This window comes from Pristiophorus japonicus, chromosome 1 (assembly GCF_044704955.1).
Source record: "Pristiophorus japonicus isolate sPriJap1 chromosome 1, sPriJap1.hap1, whole genome shotgun sequence".
NCBI classification, from domain to species: Eukaryota; Metazoa; Chordata; class Chondrichthyes; family Pristiophoridae; genus Pristiophorus; species Pristiophorus japonicus.
The window spans coordinates 459,193,046-459,220,098 of record NC_091977.1 but is presented as its reverse complement, the minus strand read 5'-3'; positions in this window follow the sequence as shown (position 1 = coordinate 459,220,098).

Below are 27,053 nucleotides of genomic sequence, written 5' to 3'. Positions count from 1 at the left end.
CTTCGCTCCTCGCAGCTTCCGACCTTCCCTCCTCACCGCTTCCGACCTCTGCTCCTCGCCGCTTCCGACCTTCCCTCCTCGCCGCTTCTGACCTTCGCTCCTCGCCGCTTCCGACCTCTGCTCCTCGCAACTTCCGACCTTCCCTCCTCGCCGCTTCCGACCTTCCCTCCTCGCCGCTTCCGACCTTCCCTCCTCGCCGCTTCCGACCTCCGCTCCTCGCCACTTCCGACCTCCGCTCCTCGCAACTTCCGACCTTCCCTCCTCGCAGCTTCCGACCTCTGCTCCTCGCAACTTCCGACCTTGCCTGCTCGCCGCTTCCGACCTTCCCTCCTCGCCGCTTCCGACCTCCGCTCCTCGCCACTTCCGACCTCCGCTTCTCGCAACTTCCGACCTTCCCTCCTCGCAGCTTCCGACTTCTGCTCCTCGCAGCTTCTGACCTCCGCTTCTCTTCGCTTCCGACTTTCCCTCCTCGTAACTTCCGACCTCTGCTCCTCGCAACTTCCGACTTCTGTTCCTCGCAACTTCCGACCTCTGCTCCTCACAACTTCCGACCTTCCCTCCTCGCAACTTCCGACCTTCGCTCCTCGCAACTTCCGACCTCTGCTCCTCGCAGCTTCCGACCTTCCCTACTCGCAACTTCCGACTTCTGTTCCTCGCAACTTCCGTCCTCTGCTCCTCACAACTTCCGACCTTCCCTCCTCGCAACTTCCGACCTCTGCTCCTCGCAGCTTCCGACCTTCCCTCCTCGCAGCTTCCGACCTCTGCTACTCGCAGCTTCTGACCTCCGCTTCTCGCAACTTCCGACCTCTGCTCCTCTCCGCTTCTGACCTTCCCTCCTCGCAACTTCCGACCTTCGCTCCTCGCAGCTTCCGACCTTCCCTCCTCGCCGTTTCCGACCTTCCCTCCTCGCCGCTTCCGACCTTCCCTCCTCGCAACTTCCGACCTCTGCTCCTCGCAGCTTCCGACCTTCCCTCCTCGCAGCTTCCGACCTCCGCTTCTCGCAACTTCCGACCTCTGCTCCTCTCCGCTTCTGACCTTCCCTCCTCGCAACTTCCGACCTTCGCTCCTCGCAGCTTCCGACCTCTGCTCCTCGCAGCTTCTGACCTCCGCTTCTCTTCGCTTCCGACTTTCCCTCCTCGTAACTTCCGACCTCTGCTCCTCGCAACTTCCGACTTCTGCTCCTCGCAACTTCCGACCTCTGCTCCTCACAACTTCCGACCTTCCCTCCTCGCCGCTTCCGACCTCCGCTCCTCGCCACTTCCGACCTCCGCTTCTCGCAACTTCCGACCTTCCCTCCTCGCAACTTCCGACCTTCCCTCCTCGCAACTTCCGACCTCTGCTCCTCGCAGCTTCTGACCTCCGCTACTCTTCGCTTCCGACCTCTGCTCCTCGCAACTTCCGACCTTCCCTCATCGCAACTTCCGACCTTCCCTCCTCGCCGCTTCCGACCTCTGCTCCTCGCCGCTTCCGACCTCCGCTCCTCGCCGCTTCCGACCTTCCCTCCTCGCCGCTTCCGACTTCCGCACCTCGCCGCTTCTGACCTTCCCTCCTCGCCGCTTCCGACCTTCCCTCCTCGCCGCTTCCGACCTTCCCTCCACGCCGCTTCCGACCTTCCCACCTCGCAACTTCCGATCTTCCCTCCTCGCAACTTCCGACCTTCCCTCCTCGCAGCTTCCGACCTTCCCTCCTCGCAACTTCCGACCTTCCCTCCTCGCAACTTCCGACCTCTGCTCCTCGCAACTTCCGACCTTCCCTCCTCGCAACTTCCGACCTTCCCTCCTCGCAACTTCCGACCTTCCCTCCTCGCAACTTCCGACCTTCCCTCCTCGCAACTTCCGACCTACCCTCCTCGGAACTTCCGACCTTCCCTCCTCGCAACTTCCGACCTTCCCTCTTCGCAACTTCCGACCTTCCCTCCTCGCCGCTTCCGACCTTCCCTCCTCGCCGCTTACGACCTTCCCTCCTCGCCGCTTCCGACTTTCCCTCCTCTCCGCTTCCGACCTTCCCTCCTCGCCGCTTCCGACCTTCCCTCCTCGCAACTTCCGACCTTCACTCCTCGCAACTTCCGACCTTCCCTCCTCGCCGCTTCCGACCTCCGCTCCTCGCCGCTTCCGACCTCCGCTCCTCGCCGCTTCCCACCTTCCCTCCTCGCCGCTTCCGACTTCCGCACCTCGCCGCTTCCGACCTTCCCTCCTCGCCGCTTCCGACCTTCCCTCCTCGCCGCTTTCGACCTTCCCTCCTCGCCGCTTCCGACCTTCCCTCCTCGCCGCTTCCGATCTTCCCTCCTCGCAACTTCCGACCTTCCCTCCTCGCCGCTTCCGACCTCTGCTCCTCGCAACTTCCAACCTTCCCTCCTCGCCGCTTCCGACCTCTGCTCCTCGCAACTTCCGACCTTCCCTCCTCGCAACTTCCGACCTTCCCTCCTCGCAACTTCCGACCTTCCCTCCTCGCAACTTCCGACCTTCCCTCCTCGCAACTTCCGACCTTCCCTCCTCGCAACTTCCGACCTTCCCTCCTCGCAACTTTCGACCTTCCCTCCTCGCCACTTCCGACCTCTGCTCCTCGCAACTTCCGACCTTCCATCCTCGCAACTTCTTACCTTCCCTCCTCGCAACTTCCGACCTCTGCTCCTCGTCGCTTCCGACCTCTGCTCCTCTCAACTTCCGACCTTCCCTCCTCGCCGCTTCCGACCTTCCCTCCTCGCAACTTCCGACCTTCCCTCCTCGCAACTTCCGACCTTCCCTCCTCGCAACTTCTGACCTTCCCTCCTCGCCGCTTCCGACCTTCCCTCCTCGCAACTTCCGACCTTCCCTCCTCGCAACTTCCGACCTTCCCTCCTCGTCGCTTACGACCTCTGCTCCTCTCAACTTCCGACCTTCCCTCCTCGCCGCTTTCGACCTTCCCTCCTCGCAACTTCCGACCTTCCCTCCTCGCCGCTTCCGACCTCTGCTCCTCGCAACTTCCGACCTTCCCTCCTCGCAACTTCTTACCTTCCCTCCTCGCAACTTCCGACCTCTGCTCCTCGTCGCTTCCGACCTTCCCTCCTCGCAGCTTCCGACCTTCCCTCCTCGCCGCTTCCGACTTCCCCTCCTCGCAACTTCCGACCATCTCTCCTCGCCGCTTCCGACCTTCCCTCCTCGCAGCTTCCGACCTTCCCTCCTCGCCGCTTCCGATCTTCCCTCCTCGCAACTTCCGACCTTCCCTCCTCGCAACTTCTGACCTTCACTCCTCGCAACTTCCGACCTTCCCTCCTCGCCGCTTCCGACCTCTGCTCCTCGCAACTTCCGACCTTCCCTCCTCGCCGCTTCCGACCTCTGCTCCTCGCAACTTCCGACCTTCCCCCCTCGCAACTTCCGACCTTCCCTCCTCGCAACTTCCGACCTTCCCTCCTCGCAACTTCCGACCTTCCCTCCTCGCAACTTCCGACCTTCCCTCCTCGCAACTTCCGACCTTCCCTCCTCGCCGCTTCCGACCTCTGCTCCTCGCAACTTCCGACGTTCCCTCCTCGCAACTTCCGACCTTCCCTCCTCGCAACTTCTGATCTTCCCTCATCGCAGCTTCCGACCTTCCCTCCTCGCTGCTTTCGACCTTCCCTCCTCGCCGCTTCCGACCTCTGCTCCTCGCAACTTCCGACCTTCCCTCCTCGCAACTTGTGACCTTCCCTCCTCGCAACTTCCGACTTCTGCTCCTCGCCGCTTCCGACCTCTGCTCCTCTCAACTTCCGACCTTCTCTCCTCGCCGCTTCCGACCTTCCCTCCTCGCCGCTTCCGACCTTCCCTCCTCGCCGCTTCCGACCTCCGCTCCTCGCCAATTCCGACCTCCGCTCCTCGCAACTTCCGACCTTCCCTCCTCGTAGCTTCCGACCTCTGCTCCTCGCAACTTCCGACCTTGCCTGCTCGCCGCTTCCGACCTTCCCTCCTCGCCGCTTCCGACCTCCGCTCCTCGCCACTTCCGACCTCCGCTTCTCGCAACTTCCGACCTTCCCTCCTCGCAACTTCCGACCTTCCCTCCTCGCAACTTCCGACCTCTGCTCCTCGCAGCTTCTGACCTCCGCTACTCTTCGCTTCCGACCTCTGCTCCTCGCAACTTCCGACCTTCCCTCATCGCAACTTCCGACCTTCCCTCCTCGCCGCTTCCGACCTCCGCTCCTCGCCGCTTCCGACCTTCCCTCCTCGCCGCTTCCGACTTCCGCACCTCGCCGCTTCTGACCTTCCCTCCTCGCCGCTTCCGACCTTCCCTCCTCGCCGCTTCCGACCTTCCCTCCACGCCGCTTCCGACCTTCCCACCTCGCAACTTCCGATCTTCCCTCCTCGCAACTTCCGACCTTCCCTCCTCGCAGCTTCCGACCTTCCCTCCTCGCAACTTCCGACCTTCCCTCCTCGCAACTTCCGACCTCTGCTCCTCGCAACTTCCGACCTTCCCTCCTCGCAACTTCCGACCTTCCCTCCTCGCAACTTCCGACCTTCCCACCTCGCAACTTCCGACCTTCCCTCCTCGCAACTTCCGACCTACCCTCCTCGGAACTTCCGACCTTCCCTCCTCGCAACTTCCGACCTTCCCTCCTCGCAACTTCCGACCTTCCCTCCTCGCCGCTTCCGACCTTCCCTCCTCGCCGCTTACGACCTTCCCTCCTCGCCGCTTCCGACTTTCCCTCCTCTCCGCTTCCGACCTTCCCTCCTCGCCGCTTCCGACCTTCCCTCCTCGCAACTTCCGACCTTCCCTCCTCGCAGCTTCCGACCTTCCCTCCTCACCGCTTCCGACCTCCGCTCCTCGCCGCTTCCGACCTTCCCTCCTCGCCGCTTCTGACCTTCCCTCCTCGCCGCTTCCGACCTCTGCTCCTCGCAACTTCCGACCTTCCCTCCTCGCCGCTTCCGACCTTCCCTCCTCGCCGCTTCCGACCTTCCCTCCTCGCCGCTTCCGACCTCCGCTCCTCGCCACTTCCGACCTCCGCTCCTCGCAACTTCCGACCTTCTCTCCTCGCAGCTTCCGACCTCTGCTCCTCGCAACTTCCGACCTTGCCTGCTCGCCGCTTCCGACCTTCCCTCCTCGCCGCTTCCGACCTCCGCTCCTCGCCACTTCCGACCTCCGCTTCTCGCAACTTCCGACCTTCCCTCCTCGCAGCTTCCGACCTCTGCTCCTCGCAGCTTCTGACCTCCGCTTCTCTTCGCTTCCGACTTTCCCTCCTCGTAACTTCCGACCTCTGCTCCTCGCAACTTCCGACTTCTGTTCCTCGCAACTTCCGACCTCTGCTCCTCACAACTTCCGACCTTCCCTCCTCGCAACTTCCGACCTTCGCTCCTCGCAACTTCCGACCTCTGCTCCTCGCAGCTTCCGACCTTCCCTACTCGCAACTTCCGACTTCTGTTCCTCGCAACTTCCGTCCTCTGCTCCTCACAACTTCCGACCTTCCCTCCTCGCAACTTCCGACCTCTGCTCCTCGCAGCTTCCGACCTTCCCTCCTCGCAGCTTCCGACCTCTGCTACTCGCAGCTTCTGACCTCCGCTTCTCGCAACTTCCGACCTCTGCTCCTCTCCGCTTCTGACCTTCCCTCCTCGCAACTTCCGACCTTCGCTCCTCGCAGCTTCCGACCTCTGCTCCTCGCAGCTTCTGACCTCCGCTTCTCTTCGCTTCCGACTTTCCCTCCTCGTAACTTCCGACCTCTGCTCCTCGCAACTTCCGACTTCTGCTCCTCGCAACTTCCGACCTCTGCTCCTCACAACTTCCGACCTTCCCTCCTCGCCGCTTCCGACCTCCGCTCCTCGCCACTTCCGACCTCCGCTTCTCGCAACTTCCGACCTTCCCTCCTCGCAACTTCCGACCTTCCCTCCTCGCAACTTCCGACCTCTGCTCCTCGCAGCTTCTGACCTCCGCTACTCTTCGCTTCCGACCTCTGCTCCTCGCAACTTCCGACCTTCCCTCATCGCAACTTCCGACCTTCCCTCCTCGCCGCTTCCGACCTCCGCTCCTCGCCGCTTCCGACCTTCCCTCCTCGCCGCTTCCGACTTCCGCACCTCGCCGCTTCTGACCTTCCCTCCTCGCCGCTTCCGACCTTCCCTCCTCGCCGCTTCCGACCTTCCCTCCACGCCGCTTCCGACCTTCCCACCTCGCAACTTCCGATCTTCCCTCCTCGCAACTTCCGACCTTCCCTCCTCGCAGCTTCCGACCTTCCCTCCTCGCAACTTCCGACCTTCCCTCCTCGCAACTTCCGACCTCTGCTCCTCGCAACTTCCGACCTTCCCTCCTCGCAACTTCCGACCTTCCCTCCTCGCAACTTCCGACCTTCCCTCCTCGCAACTTCCGACCTTCCCTCCTCGCAACTTCCGACCTACCCTCCTCGGAACTTCCGACCTTCCCTCCTCGCAACTTCCGACCTTCCCTCCTCGCAACTTCCGACCTTCCCTCCTCGCCGCTTCCGACCTTCCCTCCTCGCCGCTTACGACCTTCCCTCCTCGCCGCTTCCGACTTTCCCTCCTCTCCGCTTCCGACCTTCCCTCCTCGCCGCTTCCGACCTTCCCTCCTCGCAACTTCCGACCTTCCCTCCTCGCAACTTCCGACCTTCCCTCCTCGCCGCTTCCGACCTCCGCTCCTCGCCGCTTCCCACCTTCCCTCCTCGCCGCTTCCGACTTCCGCACCTCGCCGCTTCCGACCTTCCCTCCTCGCCGCTTCCGACCTTCCCTCCTCGCCGCTTTCGACCTTCCCTCCTCGCCGCTTCCGACCTTCCCTCCTCGCCGCTTCCGATCTTCCCTCCTCGCAACTTCCGACCTTCCCTCCTCGCAACTTCTGACCTTCACTCCTCGCAACTTCCGACCTTCCCTCCTCGCCACTTCCGACCTCTGCTCCTCGCAACTTCCAACCTTCCCTCCTCGCCGCTTCCGACCTCTGCTCCTCGCAACTTCCGACCTTCCCTCCTCGCAACTTCCGACCTTCCCTCCTCGCAACTTCCGACCTTCCCTCCTCGCAACTTCCGACCTTCCCTCCTCGCAACTTCCGACCTTCCCTCCTCGCAACTTCCGACCTTCCCTCCTCGCAACTTTCGACCTTCCCACCTCGCCACTTCCGACCTCTGCTCCTCGCAACTTCCGACCTTCCCTCCTCGCAACTTCTTACCTTCCCTCCTCGCAACTTCCGACCTCTGCTCCTCGTCGCTTCCGACCTCTGCTCCTCTCAACTTCCGACCTTCCCTCCTCGCCGCTTCCGACCTTCCCTCCTCGCAACTTCCGACCTTCCCTCCTCGCAACTTCCGACCTTCCCTCCTCGCCGCTTCCGACCTCTGCTCCTCGCAACTTCCGACCTTCCCTCCTCGCAACTTCCGACCTTCCCTCCTCGCAACTTCTGACCTTCCCTCCTCGCCGCTTCCGACCTTCCCTCCTCGCAACTTCCGACCTTCCCTCCTCGCAACTTCCGACCTTCCCTCCTCGTCGCTTCCGACCTCTGCTCCTCTCAACTTCCGACCTTCCCTCCTCGCCGCTTTCGACCTTCCCTCCTCGCAGCTTCCGACCTTCCCTCCTCGCCGCTTCCGACTTCCCCTCCTCGCAACTTCCGACCATCTCTCCTCGCCGCTTCCGACCTTCCCTCCTCGCAGCTTCCGACCTTCCCTCCTCGCCGCTTCCGATCTTCCCTCCTCGCAACTTCCGACCTTCCCTCCTCGCAACTTCTGACCTTCACTCCTCGCAACTTCCGACCTTCCCTCCTCGCCGCTTCCGACCTCTGCTCCTCGCAACTTCCGACCTTCCCTCCTCGCCGCTTCCGACCTCTGCTCCTCGCAACTTCCGACCTTCCCCCCTCGCAACTTCCGACCTTCCCTCCTCGCAACTTCCGACCTTCCCTCCTCGCAACTTCCGACCTTCCCTCCTCGCAACTTCCGACCTTCCCTCCTCGCAACTTCCGACCTTCCCTCCTCGCCGCTTCCGACCTCTGCTCCTCGCAACTTCCGACGTTCCCTCCTCGCAACTTCCGACCTTCCCTCCTCGCAACTTCTGATCTTCCCTCATCGCAGCTTCCGACCTTCCCTCCTCGCTGCTTTCGACCTTCCCTCCTCGCCGCTTCCGACCTCTGCTCCTCGCAACTTCCGACCTTCCCTCCTCGCAACTTGTGACCTTCCCTCCTCGCAACTTCCGACCTCTGCTCCTCGCCGCTTCCGACCTCTGCTCCTCTCAACTTCCGACCTTCCCTCCTCGCCGCTTCCGACCTTCCCTCCTCGCCGCTTCCGACCTTCCCTCCTCGCCGCTTCCGACCTCCGCTCCTCGCCACTTCCGACCTCCGCTCCTCGCAACTTCCGACCTTCCCTCCTCGTAGCTTCCGACCTCTGCTCCTCGCAACTTCCGACCTTGCCTGCTCGCCGCTTCCGACCTTCCCTCCTCGCCGCTTCCGACCTCCGCTCCTCGCCACTTCCGACCTCCGCTTCTCGCAACTTCCGACCTTCCCTCCTCGCAACTTCCGACCTTCCCTCCTCGCAACTTCCGACCTCTGCTCCTCGCAGCTTCTGACCTCCGCTACTCTTCGCTTCCGACCTCTGCTCCTCGCAACTTCCGACCTTCCCTCATCGCAACTTCCGACCTTCCCTCCTCGCCGCTTCCGACCTCCGCTCCTCGCCGCTTCCGACCTTCCCTCCTCGCCGCTTCCGACTTCCGCACCTCGCCGCTTCTGACCTTCCCTCCTCGCCGCTTCCGACCTTCCCTCCTCGCCGCTTACGACCTTCCCTCCTCGCCGCTTCCGACTTTCCCTCCTCTCCGCTTCCGACCTTCCCTCCTCGCCGCTTCCGACCTTCCCTCCTCGCAACTTCCGACCTTCCCTCCTCGCAGCTTCCGACCTTCCCTCCTCACCGCTTCCGACCTCTGCTCCTCGCCGCTTCCGACCTTCCCTCCTCGCCGCTTCTGACCTTCCCTCCTCGCCGCTTCCGTCCTCTGCTCCTCGCAACTTCCGACCTTCCCTCCTCGCCGCTTCCGACCTTCCCTCCTCGCCGCTTCCGACCTTCCCTCCTCGCCGCTTCCGACCTCCGCTCCTCGCCACTTCCGACCTCCGCTCCTCGCAACTTCCGACCTTCCCTCCTCGCAGCTTCCGACCTCTGCTCCTCGCAACTTCCGACCTTGCCTGCTCGCCGCTTCCGACCTTCCCTCCTCGCCGCTTCCGACCTCCGCTCCTCGCCACTTCCGACCTCCGCTTCTCGCAACTTCCGACCTTCCCTCCTCGCAGCTTCCGACCTCTGCTCCTCGCAGCTTCTGACCTCCGCTTCTCTTCGCTTCCGACTTTCCCTCCTCGTAACTTCCGACCTCTGCTCCTCGCAACTTCCGACTTCTGTTCCTCGCAACTTCCGACCTCTGCTCCTCACAACTTCCGACCTTCCCTCCTCGCAACTTCCGACCTTCGCTCCTCGCAACTTCCGACCTCTGCTCCTCGCAGCTTCCGACCTTCCCTACTCGCAACTTCCGACTTCTGTTCCTCGCAACTTCCAACCTTCCCTCCTCGCCGCTTCCGACCTCTGCTCCTCGCAACTTCCGACCTTCCCTCCTCGCAACTTCCGACCTTCCCTCCTCGCAACTTCCGACCTTCCCTCCTCGCAACTTCCGACCTTCCCTCCTCGCAACTTCCGACCTTCCCTCCTCGCAACTTCCGACCTTCACTCCTCGCAACTTCCGACCTTCCCTCCTCGCCGCTTCCGACCTCTGCTCCTCGCAACTTCCAACCTTCCCTCCTCGCCGCTTCCGACCTCTGCTCCTCGCAACTTCCGACCTTCCCTCCTCGCAACTTCCGACCTTCCCTCCTCGCAACTTCCGACCTTCCCTCCTCGCAACTTCCGACCTTCCCTCCTCGCAAGTTCCGACCTTCCCTCCTCGCAACTTCCGACCTTCCCTCCTCGCAACTTTCGACCTTCCCACCTCGCCACTTCCGACCTCTGCTCCTCGCAACTTCCGACCTTCCCTCCTCGCAACTTCTTACCTTCCCTCCTCGCAACTTCCGACCTCTGCTCCTCGTCGCTTCCGACCTCTGCTCCTCTCAACTTCCGACCTTCCCTCCTCGCCGCTTCCGACCTTCCCTCCTCGCAACTTCCGACCTTCCCTCCTCGCAACTTCCGACCTTCCCTCCTCGCCGCTTCCGACCTCTGCTCCTCGCAACTTCCGACCTTCCCTCCTCGCAACTTCCGACCTTCCCTCCTCGCAACTTCTGACCTTCCCTCCTCGCCGCTTCCGACCTTCCCTCCTCGCAACTTCCGACCTTCCCTCCTCGCAACTTCCGACCTTCCCTCCTCGTCGCTTCCGACCTCTGCTCCTCTCAACTTCCGACCTTCCCTCCTCGCCGCTTTCGACCTTCCCTCCTCGCAACTTCCGACCTTCCCTCCTCGCCGCTTCCGACCTCTGCTCCTCGCAACTTCCGACCTTCCCTCCTCGCAACTTCTTACCTTCCCTCCTCGCAACTTCCGACCTCTGCTCCTCGTCGCTTTTAACCTTCCCTCCTCGCAGCTTCCGACCTTCCCTCCTCGCCGCTTCCGACTTCCCCTCCTCGCAACTTCCGACCATCTCTCCTCGCCGCTTCCGACCTTCCCTCCTCGCAGCTTCCGACCTTCCCTCCTCGCCGCTTCCGATCTTCCCTCCTCGCAACTTCCGACCTTCCCTCCTCGCAACTTCTGACCTTCACTCCTCGCAACTTCCGACCTTCCCTCCTCGCCGCTTCCGACCTCTGCTCCTCGCAACTTCCGACCTTCCCTCCTCGCCGCTTCCGACCTCTGCTCCTCGCAACTTCCGACCTTCCCCCCTCGCAACTTCCGACCTTCCCTCCTCGCAACTTCCGACCTTCCCTCCTCGCAACTTCCGACCTTCCCTCCTCGCAACTTCCGACCTTCCCTCCTCGCAACTTCCGACCTTCCCTCCTCGCCGCTTCCGACCTCTGCTCCTCGCAACTTCCGACGTTCCCTCCTCGCAACTTCCGACCTTCCCTCCTCGCAACTTCTGATCTTCCCTCATCGCAGCTTCCGACCTTCCCTCCTCGCTGCTTTCGACCTTCCCTCCTCGCCGCTTCCGACCTCTGCTCCTCGCAACTTCCGACCTTCCCTCCTCGCAACTTGTGACCTTCCCTCCTCGCAACTTCCGACCTCTGCTCCTCGCCGCTTCCGACCTCTGCTCCTCTCAACTTCCGACCTTCCCTCCTCGCCGCTTCCGACCTTCCCTCCTCGCCGCTTCCGACCTTCCCTCCTCGCCGCTTCCGACCTCCGCTCCTCGCCACTTCCGACCTCCGCTCCTCGCAACTTCCGACCTTCCCTCCTCGTAGCTTCCGACCTCTGCTCCTCGCAACTTCCGACCTTGCCTGCTCGCCGCTTCCGACCTTCCCTCCTCGCCGCTTCCGACCTCCGCTCCTCGCCACTTCCGACCTCCGCTTCTCGCAACTTCCGACCGTCCCTCCTCGCAACTTCCGACCTTCCCTCCTCGCAACTTCCGACCTCTGCTCCTCGCAGCTTCTGACCTCCGCTACTCTTCGCTTCCGACCTCTGCTCCTCGCAACTTCCGACCTTCCCTCATCGCAACTTCCGACCTTCCCTCCTCGCCGCTTCCGACCTCCGCTCCTCGCCGCTTCCGACCTTCCCTCCTCGCCGCTTCCGACTTCCGCACCTCGCCGCTTCTGACCTTCCCTCCTCGCCGCTTCCGACCTTCCCTCCTCGCCGCTTACGACCTTCCCTCCTCGCCGCTTCCGACTTTCCCTCCTCTCCGCTTCCGACCTTCCCTCCTCGCCGCTTCCGACCTTCCCTCCTCGCAACTTCCGACCTTCCCTCCTCGCAGCTTCCGACCTTCCCTCCTCACCGCTTCCGACCTCTGCTCCTCGCCGCTTCCGACCTTCCCTCCTCGCCGCTTCTGACCTTCCCTCCTCGCCGCTTCCGTCCTCTGCTCCTCGCAACTTCCGACCTTCCCTCCTCGCCGCTTCCGACCTTCCCTCCTCGCCGCTTCCGACCTTCCCTCCTCGCCGCTTCCGACCTCCGCTCCTCGCCACTTCCGACCTCCGCTCCTCGCAACTTCCGACCTTCCCTCCTCGCAGCTTCCGACCTCTGCTCCTCGCAACTTCCGACCTCCGCTTCTCTTCGCTTCCGACTTTCCCTCCTCGTAACTTCCGACCTCTGCTCCTCGCAACTTCCGACTTCTGTTCCTCGCAACTTCCGACCTCTGCTCCTCACAACTTCCGACCTTCCCTCCTCGCAACTTCCGACCTTCGCTCCTCGCAACTTCCGACCTCTGCTCCTCGCAGCTTCCGACCTTCCCTACTCGCAACTTCCGACTTCTGTTCCTCGCAACTTCCGTCCTCTGCTCCTCACAACTTCCGACCTTCCCTCCTCGCAACTTCCGACCTCTGCTCCTCGCAGCTTCCGACCTTCCCTCCTCGCCGCTTCCGACCTCTGCTCCTCGCAACTTCCGACCTTCCCTCCTCGCAACTTCCGACCTTCCCTCATCGCAACTTCCGACCTTCCCTCCTCGCCGCTTCCGACCTCCGCTCCTCGCCGCTTCCGACCTTCCCACCTCGCCGCTTCCGACCTCTGCTCCTCGCAACTTCCGACCTTCCCTCCTCGCAACTTCCGACCTTCCCTCATCGCAACTTCCGACCTTCCCTCCTCGCCGCTTCCGACCTTCCCACCTCGCCGCTTCCGACTTCCGCACCTCGCCGCTTCCGACCTTCCCTCCTCGCCGCTTCCGACTTCCGCTCCTCGCCGCTTCCGACCTTCCCTCCGCGCCGCTTTCGACCTTCCCTCCTCGCCGCTTCCGTCCTTCCCTCCTCGCCGCTTCCGATCTTCCCTCCTCGCAACTTCCGACCTTCCCTCCTCGCAACTTCTGACCTTCACTCCTCGCAACTTCCGACCTTCCCTCCTCGCCGCTTCCGACCTCTGCTCCTCGCAACTTCCGACCTTCCCTCCTCGCCGCTTCCGACCTCTGCTCCTCGCAACTTCCGACCTTCCCTCCTCGCAACTTCCGACCTTCCCTCCTCGCAACTTCCGACCTTCCCTCCTCGCAACTTCCGACCTTCCCTCCTCGCAACTTCCGACCTTCCCTCCTCGCAACTTCCGACCTTCCCTCCTCGCCGCTTCCGACCTCTGCTCCTCGCAACTTCCGACCTTCCCTCCTCGCAACTTCCGACCTTCCCTCCTCGCAACTTCTGACCTTCCCTCATCGCAGCTTCCGACCTTCCCTCCTCGCCGCTTTCGACCTTCCCTCCTCGCCGCTTCCGACCTCTGCTCCTCGCAACTTCCGACCTTCCCTCCTCGCAACTTCTTACCTTCCCTCCTCGCAACTTCCGACCTCTGCTCCTCGTCGCTTCCGACCTCTGCTCCTCTCAACTTCCGACCTTCCCTCCTCGCCGCTTCCGACCTCTGCTCCTCGCAACTTCCGACCTTCCCTCCTCGCAACTTCCGACCTTCCCTCCTCGCCGCTTCCGACCTCTGCTCCTCGCAACTTCCGACCTTCCCTCCTCGCAACTTCCGACCTTCCCTCCTCGCAACTTCTGACCTTCCCTCCTCGCCGCTTTCAACCTTCCCTCCTCGCCGCTTCCGACCTCTGCTCCTCGCAACTTCCGACCTTCCCTCCTCGCAACTTCCGACCTCTGCTCCTCGTCGCTTCCGACCTTCCCTCCTCGCAGCTTCCGACCTTCCCTCCTCGCCGCTTCCGACTTCCCCTCCTCGCAACTTCCGACCATCTCTCCTCGCCGCTTCCGACCTTCCCTCCTCGCAGCTTCCGACCTTCCCTCCTCGCCGCTTCCGATCTTCCCTCCTCGCAACTTCCGACCTTCCCTCCTCGCAACTTCTGACCTTCACTCCTCGCAACTTCCGACCTTCCCTCCTCGCCGCTTCCGACCTCTGCTCCTCGCAACTTCCGACCTTCCCCCCTCGCAACTTCCGACCTTCCCTCCTCGCAACTTCCGACCTTCGCTCCTCGCAACTTCCGACCTTCCCTCCTCGCAACTTCCGACCTTCCCTCCTCGCCGCTTCCGACCTCTGCTCCTCGCAACTTCCGACGTTCCCTCCTCGCAACTTCCGACCTTCGCTCCTCGCAACTTCCGACCTTCCCTCCTCGCAACTTCCGACCTTCCCTCCTCGCCGCTTCCGACCTCTGCTCCTCGCAACTTCCGACGTTCCCTCCTCGCAACTTCTGATCTTCCCTCATCGCAGCTTCTGACCTTCCCTCCTCGCTGCTTTCGACCTTCCCTCCTCGCCGCTTCCGACCTCTGCTCCTCGCAACTTCCGACCTTCCCTCCTCGCAACTTGTGACCTTCCCTCCTCGCAACTTCCGACCTCTGCTCCTCGCCGCTTCCGACCTCTGCTCCTCTCAACTTCCGACCTTCCCTCCTCGCCGCTTCCGACCTTCCCTCCTCGCCGCTTCCGACCTTCCCTCCTCGCAGCTTCCGACCTTCCCTCCTCGCCGCTTCCGACTTCCCCTCCTCGCAACTTCCGACCTTCCCTCCTCGCAACTTCTGATCTTCCCTCATCGCAGCTTCTGACCTTCCCTCCTCGCTGCTTTCGACCTTCCCTCCTCGCCGCTTCCGACCTCTGCTCCTCGCAACTTCCGACCTTCCCTCCTCGCAACTTGTGACCTTCCCTCCTCGCAACTTCCGACCTCTGCTCCTTTCCGCTTCTGACCTTCCCTCCTCGCAACTTCCGACCTTCGCTCCTCGCAGCTTCCGACCTCTGCTCCTCGCAGCTTCTGACCTCCGCTTCTCTTCGCTTCCGACTTTCCCTCCTCGTAACTTCCGACCTCTGCTCCTCGCAACTTCCGACTTCTGCTCCTCGCAACTTCCGACCTTCCCTCATCGCAACTTCCGACCTTCCCTCCTCGCCGCTTCCGACCTCCGCTCCTCGCCGCTTCCGACCTTCCCTCCTCGCCGCTTCCGACTTCCGCACCTCGCCGCTTCTGACCTTCCCTCCTCGCCGCTTCCGACCTTCCCTCCTCGCCGCTTCCGACCTTCCCTCCACGCCGCTTCCGACCTTCCCACCTCGCAACTTCCGATCTTCCCTCCTCGCAACTTCCGACCTTCCCTCCTCGCAGCTTCCGACCTTCCCTCCTCGCAACTTCCGACCTTCCCTCCTCGCAACTTCCGACCTCTGCTCCTCGCAACTTCCAACCTTCCCTCCTCGCAACTTCCGACCTTCCCTCCTCGCAACTTCTGACCTTCCCTCCTCGCAACTTCCGACCTTCCCTCCTCGCAACTTCCGACCTACCCTCCTCGGAACTTCCGACCTTCCCTCCTCGCAACTTCCGACCTTCCCTCCTCGCAACTTCCGACCTTCCCTCCTCTCCGCTTCCGACCTTCCCTCCTCGCAACTTCCGACCTCTGCTCCTCGCAACTTCCGACCTACCCTCCTCGCAACTTCCGACCTTCGCTCCTCGCAACTTCCGACCTCTGCTCCTCGCAACTTCCGGCCTTCCCTCCTCGCAACTTCCGACCTTCGCTCCTCGCAACTTCCGACCTCTGCTCCTCGCAGCTTCCGACCTCTGCTCCTCGCAGCTTCCGACCTCTGCTCCTCGCAGCTTCCGACCTCTGCTACTCGCAGCTTCTGACCTCCGCTTCTCGCAACTTCCGACCTCTGCTCCTCTCCGCTTCTGACCTTCCCTCCTCGCAACTTCCGACCTTCGCTCCTCGCAGCTTCCGACCTCTGCTCCTCGCAGCTTCTGACCTCCGCTTCTCTTCGCTTCCGACTTTCCCTCCTCGTAACTTCCGACCTCTGCTCCTCGCAACTTCCGACTTCTGTTCCTCGCAACTTCCGACCTCTGCTCCTCACAACTTCCGACCTTCCCTCTTCGCCGCTTCCGATTTCTGCTCCTCGCAACTTCCGACCTCTGCTCCTCACAACTTCCGACCTTCCCTCCTCGCCGCTTCCGACTTCTGCTCCTCGCAGCTTCTGACCTCCGCTTCTCTTCGCTTCCGACCTCTGCTCCTCGCAACTTCCGACCTTCCCTCCTCGCAACTTCCGACCTTCCCTCATCGCAACTTCCGACCTTCCCTCCTCGCCGCTTCTGACCTCTGCACCTCGCCGCTTCCGACCTTCCCTCCTCGCCGCTTCCGACCTTCCCTCCTCGCCGCTTCCGATCTTCCCTCCTCGCAACTTCCGACCTTCCCTCCTCGCAACTTCTGACCTTCACTCCTCGCAACTTCCGACCTTCCCTCCTCGCCGCTTCCGACCTCTGCTCCTCGCAACTTCCGACCTTCCCTCCTCGCAACTTCCGACCTTCCCTCCTCGCAACTTCCGACCTTCCCTCCTCGCAACTTCCGACCTTCCCTCCTCGCAACTTCCGACCTTCCCTCCTCGCCGCTTCCGACCTCTGCTCCTCGCAACTTCCGACCTCTGCTCCTCGCCGCTTCCGACCTCTGCTCCTCTCAACTTCCGACCTTGCCTGTTCGCCGCTTCCGACCTTCCCTCCTCGCAACTTCTGACCTTCCCTCATCGCAGCTTCCGACCTTCCCTCCTCGCAACTTCCGACCTTCCCTCCTCGCAACTTCTTACCTTCCCTCCTCGCAACTTCCGACCTCTGCTCCTCGCAACTTCCGACCTCTGCTCCTCGCAGCTTCCGACCTCTGCTCCTCTCAACTTCCGACCTTCCCTCCTCGCAACTTCTTACCTTCCCTCCTCGCAACTTCCGACCTCTGCTCCTCGCCGCTTCCGACCTCTGCTCCTCTCAACTTCCGACCTTGCCTGCTCGCCGCTTCCGACCTTCCCTCCTCGCCGTTTCCGACCTCCGCTCCTCGCCACTTCCGACCTTCCCTCCTCGCAACTTCCGACCTTCGCTCCTCGCAACTTTCGACCTCTGCTCCTCGCAGCTTCTGACCTCCGCTTCTCTTCGCTTCCGACCTCTGCTCCTCGCAACTTCCGACCTTCCCTCCTCGCAACTTCCGACCTTCCCTCATCGCAACTTTCGACCTTCCCTCCTCGCCGCTTCCGACTTCCGCACCTCGCCGCTTCCGACCTTCCCTCCTCGCCGCTTCCGACCTTCCCTCCTCGCCGCTTCCGACCTTCCCTCCTCGCCGCTTCCGACCTTCCCACCTCGCAACTTCCGATCTTCCCTCCTCGCAACTTCCGACCTTCCCTCCTCGCAGCTTCCGACCTTCCCTCCTCGCAACTTCCGACCTCTGCTCCTCGCAACTTCCGACCTTCCCTCCTCGCAACTTCCGACCTTCCCTCCTCGCAACTTCCGACCTTCCCTCCTCTCAACTTCCGGCCTTCCCTCCTCGCAACTTCCGACCTTCCCTCCTCGGAACTTCCGACCTTCCCTCCTCGCAACTTCCGACCTTCCCTCCTCGCAACTTCCGACCTTCCCTCCTCGCCGCTTCCGACCTTCCCTCCTCGCCGCTTACGACCTTCCCTCCTCGCCGCTTCCGACTTTCCCTCCTCTCCGCTTCCGACCTTCCCTCCTCGCCGCTTCCAACCTTCCCTCCTCACCGCTTCCGACCTTCCCTCCTCGCAGCTTCCGACCTTCCCTCCTCGCCGCTTCCGACCTCTGCTCCTCGCCGCTTCTGACCTTCCCTCCTCGCCGCTTCCGACCTCTGCTCCTCGCAACTTCCGACCTTCCCTCCTCGCAACTTCTGACCTTCCCTCCTCGCAACCTCCGACCTTCCCTCCTCGCAACTTCCGACCTCCGCTCCTCGCAACTTCCGACCTCCGCTACTCGCAGCTTCCGACCTCTGCTCCTCGCAACTTCCGACCTTCCCTCCTCGCCGCTTCCGACCTTCCCTCCTCGCCGCTTCCGACTTCCGCTCATCGCCACTTCCGACCTCCGCTCCTCGCAACTTCCGACCTTCCCTCCTCGCAGCTTCCGACCTCTGCTCCTCGCAACTTCCGGCCTTCCCTCCTCGCCGCTTCTGACTTCCGCTCATCGCCGCTTCCGACCTCTGCTCCTCGCAACTTCCGACCTCTGCTCCTCGCAGCTTCTGACCTCCGCTTCTCGCAACTTCCGACCTTCCCTCCTCGCAACTTCCGACCTTCGCTCCTCGCAACTTCCGACCTCTGCTCCTCGCAGCTTCCGACCTCTGCTCCTCGCAGCTTCTGACCTCCGCTTCTCGCAACTTCCGACCTCTGCTCCTCTCCGCTTCTGACCTTCCCTCCTCACAACTTCCGACCTTCCCTCCTCGCAACTTCCGACCTTCGCTCCTCGCAACTTCCGACCTCTGCTCCTCGCAGCTTCCGACCTCTGCTCCTCGCAACTTCCGACCTTCGCTCCTCGCAGCTTCCGACCTCTGCTCCTCGCAGCTTCTGACCTCCGCTTCTCTTCGCTTCCGACTTTCCCTCCTCGTAACTTCCGACCTCTGCTCCTCGCAACTTCCGACTTCTGTTCCTCGCAACTTCCGACCTCTGTTCCTCGCAACTTCCGACCTTCCCTCCTCGCCGCTTCCGACTTCTGCTCCTCGCAACTTCCGACCTCTGCTCCTCACAACTTCCGACCGTCCCTCCTCACAACTTCCGACCTTCCCTCCTCGCCGCTTCCGACCTCTGCTCCTCACAACTTCCGACCGTCCCTCCTCACAACTTCCGACCTTCCCTCCTCGCCGCTTCCGACCTCTGCTCCTCACAACTTCCGACCTCCGCTCCTCGCCGCTTCTGTGGAGCTCCAGCTTCGTGCACCAAACTGCTCCTCTGACTACCACCGAGCCAAGACTGACATCTTTGCTCGACCCCCCCTGCCATGTTTAAACTTTGGCATTGGTAATATTTATATTTCTTGTAGGAGAAACCCCTCTGAGTTTCCTCACTGCCCAGATCCCAGTGTTAAGAAATAGAGAGAAATTAAACCAAAACACTATGCTGGGAAATTCCTTGGAATTGCGCCCGCTCACACCAGTAACTTTGCCAAACGAGCACCAGAAACCCCATTTACATGTGTGAAGAGGGTTTAGAATCATAGAAACTTACAGCACAAAAAGAGGCCTGTCATGCCTGTGCTGGCCCTTTGAAGCAGCAGCCGTGCTTAGACCCACATCCCCTTTTTAAAAAATTATTTATGGAATCAGTTTAATAAGAACATAAGAACTAGGAGCAGGAGAAGGCCATACGGCCCCTCGAGCCTGCTCCGCCATTTAATACGATCATGGCTGATCTGACCATGGACTCAGGTCTGCTTCACTGCCCGCTATACATAACCCCTTATTCCCTTATTGTTTAAGAAACTGCCTATTTCTGTCTTAAATGTCATGTTTGTAACGCCACTGTATTACTGTATACATTCAACACAGATGCACACCTTGACCACAGGGGGTGAACTTGTGGGAGACACTCCTTACCTGATCACCCAGGTATTTAAAGGGAGGTCCCATGCAGGATCATTACTTCTAGAGTGCTGAATAAAGAGTTAAGGTCACTGTGTGGCCTTGTCCCTGGAATGTGCCTCATGTGGTTTCATGCTGTAGAGTAAGGACTTTACATTAAATTTATTCATTGTCCCAGCTTCCACAGCTCTCTTTTTATGCAGCAAATTCCACAGATCCACAACCCTCAGAGAAGAAATTTCTCCTCATCTTAGTTTTAAATGGGCGGCCCCTTATTCTAAGATTCTAAGATTATGCCTTCTAGTTCTCGTCTCCCCTATCAGTGGAAACATCTTCTCTGCATCCACCTTGTCAAGCCCCCTGTTGTGTATGCAATAAATGTTCGACTGAGTACTGTTTAACTCCAAGCGGTATGACCTTGTCTCTGCTATATTAAGGCCCAAAGTGACTAATATACAAAATGGCTGGCCTTTTATACTTGGGCTGCACACATGTGCATGCAGCCCAATGGCCTCCAACAGTGACGCCATCTAGTAGCCAGTGATCCCAAAAGTACATACATGATACCCTCTCATAATCTTATACGTTTTAATAAGATCACCTCTCATTCTTCTGAATTCCAATGAGTAGAGGCCCAAACTAAACCTTTTGTCATAAGTCAACCCCTCATCTCTGGAATCAACCTTGTGAACCTTCTCTGAAGCAAGTATATCTTTTCTTAAATATGGAAACCAAAACTGCACACAGTATTCCAGGTGTGGCCTCACCAATACCCTGGACAACTGTAGCAAGACTTCCCTGCTTTTATACTCCATCCTCTTTGCAATAAAGGCCAAGATACCATTAGCCTTCCTGATCACTTGCTGTACCTGCATACTAACCTTTTGTGTTCCATGCACAAGTACCCCTAGGTTCCGCTGTACTGCAGCACTTTGCAATCTTTCTCCATTTAAATAATAACTTGCTCTTTGATTTTTTTCTGCCAGAGTGCAGGACCTCACATTTTCCAACATTATACTCCATCTGCCAAATTTTTGCCCACTCACTTAGCCTGTCTATGTCCTCCTGCAGATTTTGTGTGTCCTCCTCACACATTGCTTTTCCTCCCATCTTTGTATTGTTGGCAAATTTCCACCACCTTTTCAGATAGAGCATTCCAGATCCCTACATCTCCCTGAGGTGGAAAAAAAATCTCCTCCTCTCCCATCTCCCAAATATTTTGCCAATGATTTGGAATCTCGAGTATAATTCTGAAGAATCTTGGCAAGGGAAACTGATTTTCATAATGTGGTTCCGTATCTGGGTTTTAGATGATAATTACCATGTGCAGCAACCTTTTTTTTTTAAATGGGGGTAGGTGCACGTCCACTTTGTGCCATCTTCCAGCTGAGCAAGGAACGTTTTCCTAAACTAGCTAATAATTGATCCACTCACTAGATGGAAGAGTTTTCCTCCATCTACTCTATCAAAACCTCGCATCATCCTGAAAACATCTATTCAGTCAACTCTTAACCTTCTCTGTTCCAGGGAGAACAGTCTTATTTTTTTCAACCTCTCCTCATAACTGAAGTCTCTCATCCTGAAGTCCCAACTCCTGGCGAAGTTACGGAGCAGGAGCAGCTCCGAGGAAATCCCGCATTATCTTATAAGTAGAACCAATCACTTGAAGCAACAGCCAATACAAGTTCTTTCTTTCTTTGAATTTTGTATCACACATTAATAAAACAAAAAATGTGTTTTTTTAAATGTTAGTGATTTACTTAAATATAATTTGTTATTCTTTTCTGTGGTTACAACAAAGACTCTGATAATGTCATGTGCCATGTACGCCACTGTGTGGTGAAAGAATGAACTATGAGTAAGGACTTTACAGTGGAATTTTTCCTGCTTCTGATTAGCAATACTACTTAGCTGCTCTAATTGACTGTGATTACCTCAAATATAAAGCTACTGATGTAAATTCTTCAATTCTATCAAAATTCTTGAATTTGGCCTTTTACAGCATACTTGTGATCACTGATACTCTTGGATACATTTTACACATTCCTCTGGGGTAATATAAATGAAGATAGATAGAATGATCCGCATAAATACAATGGGAAGCAGATGCAGTAGCAGGTGCTGAAGTGCATCGAATACTGCCTTCCCGTATTATTGGATGCTGAGGCCAGATGTGCTAGGCATGCCTAGTATGGCCATGCAGAATGTAACATAAGAACATAACAAAAATAGGAACAGGAATAAGCCATTTGGCCCCTCGGGCTTGCTCCGCCACTCAATAAGATCATGGCTGATCTGATCTTGGCCTCAACTCCACTTTCCTGCACGCTCCCCAGAGCAGGAATCGCAGGATAGCTCAGATGAATACATGGCTTGAGGAGTGGTGCAGAAGGGAGGGATTCAAATTCCTGGGACATTGAAACCGGTTCTGGGGGAGGTGAGACTAGTACAAACTGGACGGTCTGCACCTGGGCAGGACCAGAACCAATGTCCGAGGGGGAGTGTTTGCTAGTGCTGTTGGGGAGGGGTTAAACTAATATGGCAGGGGGATGGGAACCTATGCAGGGAGACAGAGGGAAGTAGAATGGGGGCAGATGCAAAAGATAGAAAGAAGAAAAGTAAAAGTGGAGGGTAGAGAAACCCAAGGCAAAAATCAAAAAGGGCCAAAATTCTAAATGTGCAAAGTGTGTTAAAAAGACAAGTCTGAAGGTTCTGTGCCTCAATGCGAGGAGTATTCGTAATAAGGTGGACGAATTAACTGCACAGACAGCAATTAATGAATATGATATAATTGGCATCGCGGAGACATGGCTCCAGGGTGACCAAGGTTGGGAACTCAACATCCAGGGGTATTCAACATTCAGAAAGGATAGACAGAAAGGAAAAGGAGGTGGGGTAGCGCTTCTTAAAGAGGGAAATAATGCAATAGTAAGGAAGGACGTTAGCTTGGATGATGTGGAATCTGTATGGGTGGAGCTGCGGAATACCAAAGGGCAGAAAATGTTAGTGGGAGTTGTGTACAGACCACCAAACAGTAGTCGTGAGATTGGGGACAGCATCAAACAAGAAATTAGGGATAAATGCAATAAAGGTACAGCAGTCATCATGGGCAACTTTAATCTACATATAGATTGGACTAACCAAACTGGTAGCAATACGGTGGAGGAGGATTTCCTGGAGTGTATTACGGATGGTTTTCTAGATCAATATGTCGAGGAACCAACGAGAAGGCTGGCCATCCTAGACTGGGTCATGTGTAATGAGAAAGGAGTAATTAGTAATCTTGTTGAGCGAGGCCCCTTGGGAAAGAATGACCATAATATGGTAGAATTCTTTATTAAGCTGGAGAGTGACACAGTTAATTCAGAGACTAGGGTCCTGAACTTAAGGAAAGGTAACTTCGATGGTATGAGACGTGAATTGGCTAGAATAGACTGGCAAATGATACTTAGAGTTGATGGTGGATAAGCAATGGCAAATACTTAAAGAGCACATGGATGAACTTCAACAATTGTACATCCCTGTCTGGAGTAAATTAAAATGGGGAAGGTGGCTCAACCGTGGCTAACAAGGGAAATTAAGGATAGTGTTAAATCCAAGGAAGAGGCATATAAATTGGCCAGAAAAAGCAGCAAACCTGAGGACTGGGAAAAATTTAGAATTCAGCAGAGGAGTTCAAAGGGTTTAATTAAGAGGGGGAAAATAGAGTATGTGAGGAAGCTTGCCGGGAACATAAAAACTGACTGCAAAAGCTTCTATAGATGTGTGAAGAGGAAAAGATTAGTGAAGACAAACACAGGTCCCTTGCAGTCAGATTCAGGTGAATTTATAATGGGGAACAAAGAAATGGCAGACCAGTTGAACAAATACTTTGGTTCTGTCTTCACGAAGGAAGACACAAGTAACCTTTCGGAAGTACTAGGGGACCGAGGGTCTAGTGAGAAGGAGGAACTGAAAGATATCCTTAATAGGTGGGAAATTGTGTGAGGGAAATTGATGGGATTGAAGACCGATAAGTCCCCAGGCCTGATATTCTGCATCCCAGAGTACTTAAGGAAGTGGCCCTAGAAATAGTGGATGCATTGGTGATCATTTTCCAACAGTCTATCGACTCTGGATCAGTTCGTATGGACTGGAGGGTAGCCAATGTAACACCACTTTTTAAAAAAGGAGGGAGAGAGAAAACGGGTAATAATAGACCGGTTAGCCTGACATCAGTAATGGGGAAAATGTTGGAATCAATTATTAATAATGAAATAACAGCGCATTTGGAAAGCAGTGACAGGATCGGTCCAAGTCAGCATGGATTTATGAAAGGGAACTCATACTTGACAAATCTTCTGGAATTATTTGAGGATATAACTAGTAGAGTGGGCAAGGGAGAACCAGTGGATGTGGTGTATTTGGACTTTCAAAAGGCTTTTGATAAGGTCCTCCACAAGAGATTGGTGTGCAAAATTGAAGCACATGGCATTGGGGATAATGTACTGACGTGGATAGAGAACTGGTTGGCAGACAGGAAGCAGAGAGTCGGGATAAATGGATCCTTTTCAGAATGGCAGGCAGTGACTAGTGCGGTGCCGCAGAGCTCAGTGCTGGGACCCCAGCTATTTACAATATACATTAATGATTTGGATGAAGGAATTGAGTGTAATATCTCCAAGTTTGCCGATGACACTAAACTGGGTGGCGGTGTGAGCTGTGAGGAGGATGCTAAGAGGCTGCAGGGTGACTTGGACAGGTTAAGTGACTGGGCAAATGCATGGCAGATGAAGTATAATGTGGATAAATGTGAGGTTATCCACTTTGGGGGCATGAACTCGAAGGCTGAATATTATCTGAATGGCGGCAGGTTAGGAAAAGGGGAGGTGCAACGAGACCTGGGTGTCATGGTACATCAGTCGTTGAAAGTTGGCAAGCAGGTACAGCAGGTGGTGAAGAAGGCAAATGGTATGTTGGCCTTCATAGCTAGGGGTTTTGAGTATAGGAGCAGGGAGGTCTTACTGCAGATGTACAGGGCTTTGTTGAAGCCACACCTTGAATATTGTGTACAGTTTTGGTCTCCTAATCTGAGGAAGGACGGTCTTGCTATTAAGGGAGTGCAGCGAAGGTTCACCAGACTGATTCCCGGGGTGGCTGGACTGACATATGAGGAGAGACTGGATCGACTGGGCCTGTATTCACTGGAGTTTAGAAGGATGAGAGGGGATCTCATAGAAACATACAAAATTCTGACGGGACTGGACAGGTTAGATGCAGGAAGAATGTTTCCAATGTTGAGAAAGTCCAGAACCAGGGGACGCAGTCTAAGGATAAGGGGGAAGCCATTTAGGACTGAGATGAAGAGAAACTTCTTCACTCAGAGAGTTGTTAACCTGTGGAATTCCCTACCGCAGAGAGTTGATGATGCCAGTTCATTAGATATATTCAAGAGGGAGTTAGATATGGCCTTTACAGCTCAAGGGATCAAGGGATATAGAGAGAAAGCAGGAAAGGGATACTGAGGTGAATGATCAGATATGATCTTATTGAATGGTGGTGCAGGCTCGAAGGGTCGAATGGCCTACTCCTGCACCTATTTTCTATGTTTCTATGTTTCTATAAGCCTTGACACCCCTGCAAGTCAAAAATCTGTCTTTCTCTATCTTAAATATATTCAATGACCCAGCCTCCACAGCTCTCTGGGCTAGAGAATTCCAAAGATTCATAATCCTCTGATAGAAGACATTTCTCCTCATCTCTATTTGAAATGGGTGTCCCCTTATTCTGAATCTATGCCCCCTAGTTCTAGATTTCCCCATGAGGGGAAACATTCTCTCTGCATTTACACTCTCAAGCCCCCTCAGAATTGTATATATTTCAGTAAGATCACCTCTCATTCTTCTAAACTCCAATGAATATCGGCCCAACCCGCTCAACCTTTCTTCATAAGACAACCCCTTCATCTCAGGAATCAACCTCGTGAACCTTCTCTAAACTGCTTCCAATGCAAGTATATCCCTCCTTAAATAAGTATGCAGTACTCCAGGTGTGGTCTCACTAATACCCTGTACAGTTGTAGCAGGAATTCTCTGCTTTTATACTCCATTCCACTTGCAATAAAGGCCAACATTCTATTTGCCTTCCTGATTACTTGCTGTACCTGCATACTAACATTTTGTGTTTCATGAAGATGGACTCCCAGGTCCCTCTGTACCTTGCAATTTTTCTCCATTTAAATTATAATTTGCTTTTCTATTTTTTCTGCCAAAGTGAATAACCTCACATTTTCCCACATTATACTCCATCTGCCAAATTTTTGCCCATTCACTTAGCCTGCCTATATCCCTTTGCAGATTTTTTTGTGTCCTCCTCACAATTTGCACTCCCACCCACCTTTGTATCATAAGCAAACTTGGCTACATTGCACTCGGTCCCTTCACCCAAGTCATTAATATAGATTGTAAATAGTTGAGACCCCAGCACCGATCCCTGCGGCACCCACTCGTCGTTGTTTGCCAACTCTCTGTTTTCTGTTAATTAGCCAATCCTCTATCCATGCTAATATATTACCCCCAACCCCGTGAACATTTATTTTGTGCAGTAACCTTTTATGTGGCACCTTATCGAATGCCTTCTGGAAATTCAAATGCACCACATCCACTGGTTCCCCCTTATTCACCCTGCTCATTACATCCACAAAGAACTCTAAAAAATTTGTCAAACATGATTTCCCTTTCATAAAACCATGCTGACTCTGCTTGATTGAATTTGCTTTTCCAAATGTCCCGCTACTGCTTCCTTAATAATGGACTCCAGCATTTTCCCAACGACAGATGTTCCGGTAGCTGGTCTATAGATTCCCACTTTTGTCTGCCTTCTTTTTTAAATAGGGGCATTACATTTGCAGTTTACCAATCTGCTGTGACTGCCCCAGAATCCAGGGAATTTTGGTAGATTACAACCAATGCATCCACTATCTCTGCAGTCACTTCTTTGAAGACCTCAGGATTTAAGCCATTAGGTCCTTGTCCACCTTTAGTCCCATTATTTTACCGAGTACTATTTCATTCGTGATAGTGATTGTATTAAGTTCCTCCCTCCCTATAATCCCTTGATTATCCACTAGTGCGATGTTTTTAGTCTCTTCTACTATGAAGACCGAACAAAATATTTGTTCAACATCTGTCATTTCCCTTTCTCCATTACTAATTTCCCAGTCTCATCCTCTAGTGGACCAACATTTACTTTAGCCACTCTTTTCACTTTTATGTACCGTTGTACATAAAAGCATTCGTAACAAAATAGATGAGTTGACGGCACAAATAGCTACAAATCAGTATGATTTGATAGCCATTCCAGAGATGTGGTTGCAAGGTGACCAGGACTGGGAACTAAATATTCAGGGGTACTTGACAATCCAGAAGGACAAACAGACAGACAGGAAAAGAGGTGCAGTAGCTCTGTTGATAAAGGATGGAATCACTGCAATAGTGAAAAACGATATTCGCTAAAATGATCAGGATGTTGAAACAGTTTGGGTGGAGATAAGGACTAATAAGGGGAAAAAGTCACTGGTGGGCGTAGTCTATAGGCCCCCTAACAATAGCAACTCTGTTGGTCGGAGTATAAACCAGGAAATATTGGGGGCTTGTAGAAAGGGAACAGCAATAATCATGAGTGATTTTAACCTCCATATTGATTGGACAAATCAAATTGGTCAAGGTAGCCTTGAGGAAGAGTTCATAGAGTGCATAAGGGACGGGTTCCTTGAGCAGTATGTAACGGAACCATCCAGGGGGCAGGCTATCTTCGATCTGGTCCTGTGTAATGAGACAGGATTAATAAACAAT